Below are 11,913 nucleotides of genomic sequence, written 5' to 3' on the forward strand. Positions count from 1 at the left end.
AATGAAAGGTGGCAAATATGACTGGACTTTGGATATGGAAGGTTCTTTAGAGGCATGCAGGAAGAGGGAGACAGACACAGACAGATGCCTCAGTTATGGATGTGCAAATGCAGCAGTAGGTTTTTTTTTTACATCCCTCTACGGGCACACACACCTCCCACTCTCTCCACAGGCTCATGGACTGTACCCTAATCAAGGTGGTGGCTGAGCTCTGCTCTCCACAGATGCAGGACACAGGCCCCGGCTTTCAGCATAAACCAGGCAAAAATAACACACAAATGAGCGATGTGGACTTCTGTACATAATTATATAGATATACATCAGTTTTTCTGAGTGTGCGTGTGGGTGCTATGTTTACATTCAAACTCTGTAAACACCTGTCATGCGTGCGTACTCATCAATACGGGCCTATCATCTGCATGTCAAAGGTTACCAAACAAGCTCACGGCTGAGCAAGCAGTGGGATCAAACAGAGGAGAGCAGGAGGCAAATCAGTTGACTTTTCTCCCAGATGGGATGACTACTGACAGCAGCACACAGCCTCAATACAAACACACACACGCAGCGCAACCACGCAGTCATGCTGACACACACACTTCCGAGTCGCGCACACACTCTGCCCAGGCTTGTGCTTGCACACGCACATAAATTCCTGACTATCTAGTCCTTCACCACGCATGCAGCTAATTGGGGCCTGATGAGGAAGTGCACTTCATCCAGAGAAACAATGAAGCAGGCAGCAGAGGATATCGCCAGCCAACACAAATGGAGTCACAGAATGGCCCTACAGATAAAATCTCTGCCGGCGCCTCCGAAACCCCGCAGGAGCCTTTTCTTCAGGTGCTGGTGGAGATGAACATGAACGGGCCTAATTAAGGGTCGTTTCCCGTGGGAGTCAGTCAGACCAGCTGTATTATTTGCCCGGTCCGATATGCACCCAGGCTGCTTTTTTTCCATTTCTTTATGTGCCTCAGGCCTATGTACTTGCCCTACTTCAGTCCACAAGGTGCTGTCAGTGTGGTGAGTGCATGGGCGAGCCTGGAGGACACGTGGAACAGACAGGGAGATCCCCCGCTTCTCGTATGACATTGGGAATATGTTTGAATTTAGCCGTTTGGACTTTGGGAATTGATTTGATCAAGGTAAAATTGATTACATTAGCACTACAGTGGTTCTTCATCAGTTCAGTGTCTTACTATCTCTTGATGCTCTGGTCATAAGTGTCAAATACAGTGATGTCTCAGTTATCAGACTCCGTTAGAGCTATAATGCCCTTAGCACCTCAATGCAGCCTCAAAAGAAGTTCAAACGAACTAATTAAATATTATTACACACCACTGAAAAAAAGGCTTTGTTATCTTTGGGTGCGTAGCCTTCACAGCCCAGGCAGTGATATCCAGGCAGCCCTGAATTTATCCCTCCTATTCTCTCCACACTCGCCATTCTTCCAATCATAAAGCTAATATGCGGCGGGCCTGACAGTCAGTACTGCGTGAGGAGGCATTTACATAAGCTTGTGTATATGGCCATTGTGATGATAATAGGCGTGTGATCTCCTGTGTCAGCGAATGCGAAAAACATCTCATCCATTCAAATAGATATGTCAGCCAAAGCATTAGCCTCCCCTATAATTGGCCACAGAGGTCACCCTGGCAAAGCCGTGAGGCGACATTTAATGTGGCACAAGAATTTGTTGTGCTCATTCACCCCCTCTCTTCCCAGCAGACAAAACTGCTTGTGCCCAACGCCTGGCCCACTCGGTGCCAGTTGCAACTGCCCATCCAAAGTGTTTTTATGTAAGATTTCTGTAATGGTTTCCATTAATATCACTCATGTCCACCGTCCCTGTAGACACAGCCCGTCTCATTCTCTTAATGCATTATTTGTGCACTCTGTGGCAAAGGGCTGTGACAGTGAGTTCAGAAGATTACAAACTAACATTGAAACCCGACCTTGCAGGGATGACACCGCCGTTAATCTAGGTGTTCTGGCTTTATAATTTATTTTTTTCACGGAAGCATGTGGCCCATCCTCCCCGCACATATTTCTTGTCTCTGAAATAGAGACAACACAGAGACAGGAGGTGAACAGACAGAGAGCTTGGCTGACAGAATGAACCAAGACTCGCATCAACTCAAAGTACAAAATGTACCAGAAATGTCATAACACACCGTGAACCACTGACGTGCCATTGGTGCATATTTACAGCGTTCGTAACTTACTGTACTTTCAGCATCAGTGTACCCTTCTGCAGATCAGTCACTAAAAAAATAAAACTTGAGCCCGCTGTACCCAACCTGTACACTTCTATCAAAAGCTAAAAATCACAATTTAGAGGAATACATTTTCCATCAGAAGACATTTTGTCTTACATCACCTTGTTTGGAGTTAATTAACGCTTGACCTGTTTAGGACCAAACCTTGCACATTTCACCCTCACTATTCTGCTGGTGAGTTCTTCTTCATTAGTTTATTTCCAGCCTCTCTGCTTTTACACAATTCCACATTGTAAAAAATTGCCCTTCATTCACAACCTTCACAAATTACCAATCAGTTCTCTGGCACCGCTCTTTAAAGCCTTTGTGGGTAGGATTTGAATTTTTTGGTTTTGGTGACTCCGAATTGAACTATCAAGCTGCACCAATTTTCATCAGATCAAAACCTGTCATCAGCTAACTACAGAGAAACAGTGGCTGTTATAATCCTGCTTTAAGTTGTAATCTTTAAGATTTAAGAACCAGTTAATTTGGCGACACCTGTGGTTACCATGGTAACAGCAAGTGCAGTTTAATAAAAAAGTCCTCGAGCAGCCACTTTGTCATGAAATACAACAGAGGAGTGACAGGTGTATTTACAGGACAATAACAATCTCATGTTGTTTAACCAAAAAAGTGAGTCAAAATAATTGCAACGTGACCAAATCTCACGCAGTGCACAGCGCGAGCAGTTGTCCACACAAAAGGCAGGGTTCAGGAAACCGGTAACAGGAGTTGGTTACCTTGCTGAGAGGTTAGAGGTGTGCAGCCTGTGGCCTGCAGCTCTTCATCCAACAGCTGATTGTGGCTGCTGCTTCTTGTTGCATTACTTTCTTTAATGAAAAATGTTCGCAATTGATGTGGTCTTGTTGTCTTGATGCATTGTTGACAAAGTCAGCGCTAACCTTGGGGACATACACACTAACTTAAAATGACACTGTGATTCTTTGACTGATGATCAGATCACCCTACAAAGATTTGATTGTTTCCATCATGCACCTGTAGGCTTTCCTGCACTATCAGCATCGATACTGTGTGGGATCCTGCTTCACGTCAATGGAGTCTAACTGTCAAACATTTACTCTGTTGCCTTCTAAATCCTCCACGAGTATTTGTTGTTCATTCCAACTGGTCTCTCTTCAGTGCATAATGTGTTTGGATCGCATCCAACATTTGTTGTTTTGGTCTGGGATATGTGTGAAATTGTTCTTCTCAATCTACCTCCTACCTTTATCCATCAGATGCAATATCTTCTCTGACTGGGATTTGATGACACTATGGAGACTTTCTGGGGGTTTTCTGGCAGTTTCAAAATGGCAATGCTTGACCAACGACAGGCGCTGCAATTATAGGTCACAAACACAGTGATTGCCTCAGAGTGAAACATTTGCAGAGGACACATATTACAGTCCGCTGTCGCCTTGTCACTTTTTGTCATTCTTTTTCCAAAGTCATCCCACAGTGTAATGCACCCAACTGTCATCATCTGCCCCCACCACTAACCCAAACAGCAAGCTGAAACTCTGCTGCAGTGTGCCGAGTGGACTGGCACCAGGTCCAACGGAAAATGTGTATTGACACTTCCAAAGAGGAAATGAAAAATTCACAGTGAATTAAAAATAATATATCAACAAAAGGAAATTATGTTTGCGTGCCTTTTGGCTGAATTTGAGTACAATTTCAATAGTGGTACTTTGAAGAGAATGGAGGTGCACAATGAATTCAACTTTAGTTTTTCTTGTTTGTTCAGTCTGGAGCAGAACAGCTGTGAAAAACTCTGAGGTCTGAGGAGAACAACTGAAGAGTAATTGATGAAAACATTATATATATTCATATGTCTGAAAGAATAAGTCTAAGATTACGAACCAACATGAATGTTATAAATTCAAATGATATGTTAAATTTCATTCTTTCTCTTGGTCTAAAGGTGTCAGTAAACTATTAGATGCAAGTGGCATCCTCCAGGGCTGAAAAATGAAGCCAACACCAAATTTTGCTGCAGTTCCTCAAATGGCCACTTGAGGCTGGCTCCAAAAGTGAGTCAATCTCCATACAGTAGACTCCAATGTTAAAATGTCCAACTTTAAAGCAGAAATAAACATGTTTTCAACCTGGTACTAAAAAACAGTTTTGGCCTCTATAGCAAATTTCTCCTTTAATGACAATGATACAGGGGGAGAATATTTACATAACTCACTCGTTGAAATATTTTAAGGCTTAAAGTTCTGCATAATTGAGGGTGTGGCAGCATTGGGTGACAGGAGGGTGAGCATATGCTTGCCACAAACCGGCATTCACCGACGTCTAAGCTCCACAAACGCCCTACCTCTTTGCCCATTTTGGGATTGAGTTAGGGGGGCACTGCCAAGATGATGACAACAGAACAGCCCACTGTGAGCTTTAAAACCGCTCCTCAGAAACCTGTGGGTGAAGTCACAGAGGCTTCATCCATCTATGGTTAGATGGTCTAATAGTGTATAAAACCACAACTCCGCACACCTTTCCAATGTCAGAATTGGGCGGGGCTGGTCTCCCACCTGTCTGAAATGACAATCCAACAAGTACGCCCACTTCACACAGCGACTGGCCAGGTGTTCAACTGTGAGAAAATAGGCTGAACTTCTCTCACATGCTTTTTTCTTTTCTTCATTTTTCCTACAAGTACTTCACTTTTCATGCATACAAATAAGTGCAACACCATGAATGCCTTTGAGGAGAGATTGTCTGAAAGTCTACAGTATCCCCATTTATACAATTATTGCATCTTGCCCCTCTCTATGACGGCAGGCTTTTAGCCCTGCCTTTGAGTGTAGCCATTCAGAAGAGCTATTAATAGTTGTACCTCCTGATGTTGTCAGATGACACTTTGTACGTGCTATTTTGTTTCAAGCATCCCCCTGCCTTAACTCCAGCTTCAAAGAGAGTATTCACAATATCCCACCTTGTTTTAATCATTCAAAATATGTCAATGTGAGCTATTGATCAGGGATTTGACCAGTTTACTTAAACTGCCATGACTCTGCTTCATTTGCTTCTTACCTTCAACAATATAAACACAGTATTTAGCAGTGGAGAACTTACTGCGAAAGGTAATCATCGCTTAAGTTCTTTGTAAGGCTCTCATTCAGTCTAATTTATAAAACATTTACATTCGATATACAAGGTACACCAAGTCCAACAATTTAAGGTTAAATCAGTGACCATCTGATCTGATCTGAAACAGGTCTCTACTGTATCCGGTATATAGAGAGCCTGGGAAAAATACATTTCAGATGTGATTCAGAATATATGCGCCACGGGGTGCCATGAACATTATACTGGAATATAAGGGATACTTCATTTAAAAATGAACAAAAGAGAACTAATGACGACTTTTCAGTCAATTCTAATTCAAGTTCACATACATTCATAAACCTCAAAGGCACCTCTGGGCCTTCGTTTTGTTTTATGTTCTTCACTTAGCAATCAAATCACCTCTGAGTCTTCTCTCCCAGCATTACTAAAGGAGCATGGGGAACTGTGATTGGCCTCCTCATGTGTTAATGTTACACCTCATCTCTGGGCATGGCCAGCGGCAATGGCATGTTTTCCGCACAAGATGATGTGAAGAGATCTCTGTTTTTTTATGCAGATGAGAGGAGCACTGCACACAGACCCTTCCACCAGCCTGCCTTGCATTGTTGTTATCATTTCTGCCCAAGGCCGTTTTTATTTATGTTTAATAGAGTATTACATCAGCTTCTCCCTCTCCTCCTCCACTATATACATAACACTCATCCATGAGGGCATTAATAATTGATTGCCCCTAGTACTGGCCAGTGTTACATTGTTTGTTGATGTAGCTCGGCTTCTGAAGGGAGTTTGTGGTCTTGGTTTCACATCTGTCCTCTGAGGCAGATGTGATCAAGATAGTCCTGGAGGAGCAACACCAACCCCACCCATCAGCAGTGTGCTTCTTAAGTGGTAAAGGCTATTGTACAAAAAATGTTGAGGCACAATATGGGAACACAATATTATAAAATAATAATGTAACAGAAGTAAGTAGTGAGTCATGAAAACTACTTGAATGGAATGCTCTATCAGAGACTGAAAGGTAACACAGCAATAAGCCAAAGCGAAATGTATCACTTAGAAATTTAATAAAACTTTCAAGGCCTTTCATCATCAGGAAGTTGTTACTATGAGTTGCAATTTGCCAGGTTTTCTCAAAGTACCTACAATCACTATTACATCATATCTAAAAGAGTCAATTCAACTAGATTAAACATGTTTTCACACTTCCCTCTCGTGGTATTTAGTCGGACTGTCCTCACAAGAAAAAAGACAGATTGCTTTGTTTCATTTGTTTATGCTGCGGTGACAGAGCCCTCTTGTGGCCATGCTACTAATGACTCTTGACTTACAGGAGTAAAGGAAGAAGTAGGATGATGTTACTTTAGAGCCACAAAGTCAGCAGAAGGAAGAGGTCTGAAAGGTTGATGTTTGAAGGTTGAAGGTTGATGGGTCTTTAAAATGTGATGCTTGTTGCCAACTGATACTCACTGTTGGTTTCTTTTTACCATCACCATCCTATCATCACCCAAACCAAGAGGTTTTTCTAACCTTAAACAAATATTTATTTGAACCCAAACCATGATGTTTCCAAAACCCTAACCAAGTTTTTTTGCTGCCTAAACCTATCCAACCCTTAACCATAGTGTTGACAGATCTTAAAACGTTTATATTTTTAAAACTGTGGAACTGTGTGTTTTTTGGAAGGCACAAGCAAACAATGTCATTTTGTCAATAGTGGCGTTAGATCAGTAAATGCTTATATGTGCTGTTCTGGTGGGTAGCAAGTGACAAAATACTTTAATTAGGATGACTTGTTGGTATCTAGCCATGTTGATACTTTTGGTTTTAGTCATCCAGTTTGAGGTATCTATCGCTGAGGTCAGGTACCAGTGCCTGACTTCAGACCTCAAAGACAGGTATCTCAAAAATGTTGTGGTGAAGAAGAACCTGAGCCAGTTGATCAAGAATCCATTTCAGATCAATAAAAGCTCAAATAATTAGATTGCAAGTTACTAGCAGACAAAATGAATGTACTCCACAAGGTGACTGGGCTCATCCTTTTATATCAAATGAAGTGGATCTAAGAATCTGGAGGGATCTCTAAGTAAAGCCTTTGCTCTTTTGCGTTGAAAGGAGAAAGTTGGGGTGGTGCATCTGATTATGTCCCGTTATAGGTTTTCTGAGCATGTCCAACTGGAGCGTCCAACCCAGAAAACATGCTGGGATTACATATCCCATCTGGGCTGGCCTAGAAATATCTGAGGAGAAGGATGTGTGCTTAGATGCATGAATGGATGGGTGTCTCAGAGGTTTCTGACTCCAATTCAGTAGAGGTAAATGGAATTTTAGTAGCATCTCTTCTACTCTGAATAATGCAAAGGTACTATCCAGGGACCGGACTGGCAGTAGTCCAGGGACTATATCTTTAGCAGAAAGTTGTTGCAATGAAAACTGTTGACACTGAGGTAGACGGAGTATAATTTTTCAATGCTATGAGCATCACTAAGAAAGCTCCTTCCTTTTCCGTTGTATGTGGATGGATGCAGAAATGTCAGATATTAATATATCAAAATCTAGACAAATGAAACCAAAACTATCAGTACGATTAGATACCACTACAAATAAACGTTAAAATGCATTTTTACAATTTTGATGGACTGACCCTTTATTTGATCTGATCTAATATTCCAAAAACCAGATGGGTGGCAGAACAAGGGTTTTGTGTTTTGGCCTGCAGGTCTTGGGCTAAGAATATGGGATTTAGAAGGAGTTCAGCTGCACAAGACAATAGAAGAAAAAACGCTACACACTAACATCCAATAATATGTAGAAAGCAACATAATCCAACTGTGGTAATGAGATTCCTGCAGCAACAGAGTGCGTCTGAATGTCAGGCTGGTATATTACTGAATGGGGGTGATATCCACTGAAGGTTACTGAATGCTAGACAAAATTTGCAATGCTCAGAAAGGCTTACTCATCATACAATTACAGTTGTTCAGCTATTCACACGGTTGATCCCAACAGACCATCCAGTGCGGTTGTCAGGGAGACCAGAGTTTCTCTCTTTATACCCAGCATTATCATGCATCTCTTATCTGGATTGTGTCTGGATGTGATTTATCCAGATTACCTTTGGACCTGACATTTATATCTGACTCCAGTGTCCCCATTCAAATCAGATTGTTCTTTTCCTTCACAACATGCAAATTTCTCTGCTTTCTTCTGCTTCTCATAATATGTAAATCTTTTATAAAGGTGGCAAGTCTTGTCACATTCACATTCACTTTTTCTTTCACTTCACAAAAGTTTTCTAAGATAAGACATATTGTTTTGGTATATGGGGAATAAAAGTTGAGGGGGAAAGCAGTTTAATCTCAGTATTATTATTACTGATGAGAGCTTTGGTATTCAACACTGAAAAAGATAACTTCAAAGATCCAAGTTTGGTAAAATTCACTCTGCAGCATAGGTGCTCTGCTGCCAGAGTAAACTGTCATGATGCTCCGCCACTTGTGGAAATAGAAAATTTACTGATCGCATAACAGACAATCCAATCATCACTAAGTCGTGTAAGAGAGCCAATAAAGACAGATTCAATGGTCAAAATTCTCATATTGATATTCAAGGTGTGTTGATTAATTCACAATATCAACTCATGCATTGAGTAAAGTGAAAGAAAACATTCCACCTTAAAAGTTGCCAGTAGCTGCTGGTATCGAGTTGAGACACCACAGCAGTATTTGGGAACTATTTTCTCACTCCTGCAAAGCATTCAGTGAGTTTCTTTCTTAAAATAACAGATAAGCAATGACATTTAACTAATTCAAATAGACTGGCCCGTCACATCGTGCTGTGTAAGTGTAAAAAAAAGAAACAGTAGTTTTCACACATCCTCTGTCAACACCCCTTGAGGGTGTCTGTTGAAAAACAGAAAACTACTGTTAGATTAAAAAGATAAATACAGATAAACTATAAAATAAATAAATGAAAAATTAAATATTCAATTATTTGTTAATGATCTTATGATAATTAACATGTATTAGTGTTTTACAAGAAGGCCTCCCTATAATTCCATGATATCTTTTACTTTTAATATATGTTTATTGTTAGAATAGTCACACATTAATCAGATCATCTGCTTTGTTCTCCAGAGTTTTGCTTTGAAACCTGCTTGGACTCACTGTTTATGTTCCTGAGTTTTTTTCCAGTGCTTCTGTATGCGAGTAAATTTTGTTAATTGCCCGCCCCAACCCGATAACACTGCAAAAAAAAGAATAATAAAAAATAAAAATACAGTTTTCGCAATACACTTTACACTTTTCCCCTTGTATTTCAAAATAACAAGAATTTTTTTATTTTATTCAAATTACGTTATGAAAACTCATGGAGAAAAACTGACACGTTTTCTTTAACGCTGTGCTGAAAATCCTTTCCTCCAACACAGAGTGCTGTATGCTTGACTTGGCATCAAATACAGAAAGAAATGCAACCTGATTGTTTAATTAGATATTGTTATTGAGTTGCTCCATGAAGATCACTGCATGTGGATACAATATATGGAAAATCTCACAAGCACAGCTCTTTTGATAATCAGACCTATTCCTAGGTTAATGAGCTCAGTTCAATTAATGAATATCTCTAAAACTGCCACACACACACACACACACATGCACATGCACACACATACACATGCACAACACACACTACTGTTCAATTTCATGAGTTGATATTTGAGTATCCATATAACGAACAATGGGACTTCTAAAGAGGGCCAGCATTTTATCCAGAGTAAAAGATGGAAATCCATTTCTTTGTAAACATGAATTGTTATTGATGCGTAAGATGTACATACATAAACAGAAATGCATATAGAGCTGAAGATGAACAGAAGGGTAGCAGCAATCTAACATGCAGATACAGTATGCAAGGCGTTTTGAGCTCTGTGCTCGTCCTCAGGCATCATTCTGCCTGCTGCATGGGATTATTTTCAGAAACAGTTGACTGAGGGAATGAATTATACTGCAAATGTTCACGTATTTTCTTTTCTTTTCAAAAAAATTTGAATAAATTAAGCTTCAAACAGTTTTCATGCTTTATATTAGCACATACATTGGGGTCCACAAGTCTGAGACCATTTTCCCATTCAAGTGAATGGGAAAATGACACGTGAGTGGGACAATCATCCCCACTCTATATAATTTGTGTAGACTTTTCATTGGAAATGCATCACTAGAAAACAGCTTGGGTCCACATTTATTTCCTGTCAGCTGCTGATAACAGAAATGGCAAATGGTATAAACTTGGACTCATTTAAAATATTTGAATTTGAAACAGTGTTAGTTGTCGAGTTTATGTAAATTCACTGGGACTGTTGAGGAATTAGACATTAAACTGTCTGTTGATCTGAGTGTTTACAAACCATACCAAATAAAAAAGATATTTTTCTTGCAACTACAAAATTATCATGATACATATTATACATTCTGTCATTTGTGATGGCAGATAATAATGCTGCTGGTGGGGCCTGAAAACAAATGTTTTTTTCCTTGACGTACTAAAAGAAAAATTTGCTTCAGTGCAATTGTATCGCCGCAATAAGTGGATTTGCTAACAGGGATGAAGTAGATCTATGTCAGTCAGTGAGGGTGTGTTCAAGCTAAAACATGGTGTTTAGTTTCTTTTTAAGTCGCTTCTCCCTTGTACTTTCTGCAGAAGGCCTCGTTATTTATGGACTTTTAATCAGCTGAGTCAATATGAATTGTTTGATAACTATGGACTGGTATATTTAGTTGCCACATACAGGCAGTCATTTTCTCTTTATTACAGTGAATCAAAGCAAATAGAAGAAAGTCAATTGGTGATGCCACACTGCAACAACAGGTTTAGGTTCAAGACCATTCTGGACAGCAAAGAGCAGCTTCCAGCAGCAGCAAACAAAAGGGGAACTCAACAAATCTCAAAACTTTGTACCGGTGTGTGTGTGAATTTGGCAACTTTGACTACCCCCTGATGTTTTTCCATCACAGATGCATTGTTGCCTTCAAATACAGGCTGTTCTCAAAGGACTCTGTTTGGAAGAGTACAGCACAGGTCATATGGTCAGTAACCTTGTGATAGCCTCCTTTCTTTAGTCTTCAGCCGTTTTGTCTGGTCATCCATTTGGGCTCGCACCTGCTGAGCGCTGTTACAGGACTGACATTGTGCCTCACCTCAAGGCCAATGCTGTTACAACAAATTGTTGGAAGACCCCCTCACCTTCGCCTGTTGACAGGTTCTTTGAAGCAAAGTGTCTTTTATCAACACATCTCAGTCCATTCTCCCCTTTCATATTAACTATTTAAGCTTTTTTGAGACTTGAGAGAGTGTAATATAATGGGTCTTGGGCTAAATACAGTCAGACTGAATTGGAACTACAAGCTGAACATTTTTAACACTATGCAGTTTTGTAACAACTGGACTATATAAAGAGGAGACTGGGGATGTTTGCAACACTTTTTGCATTTCTCTCAGTTGCTCAGAGACTATTTGGACTAGACCAACCAAACTTTGCTATATTAAACTTGCATCTGTAGCTAATTACCCATACAATTAAGGATAAAAT

This window comes from Seriola dumerili, unplaced genomic scaffold (assembly GCF_002260705.1).
Source record: "Seriola dumerili isolate Sdu_G_001 unplaced genomic scaffold, Sdu_1.0 BDQW01000242.1, whole genome shotgun sequence".
Classification (NCBI taxonomy): domain Eukaryota; kingdom Metazoa; phylum Chordata; class Actinopteri; order Carangiformes; family Carangidae; genus Seriola; species Seriola dumerili.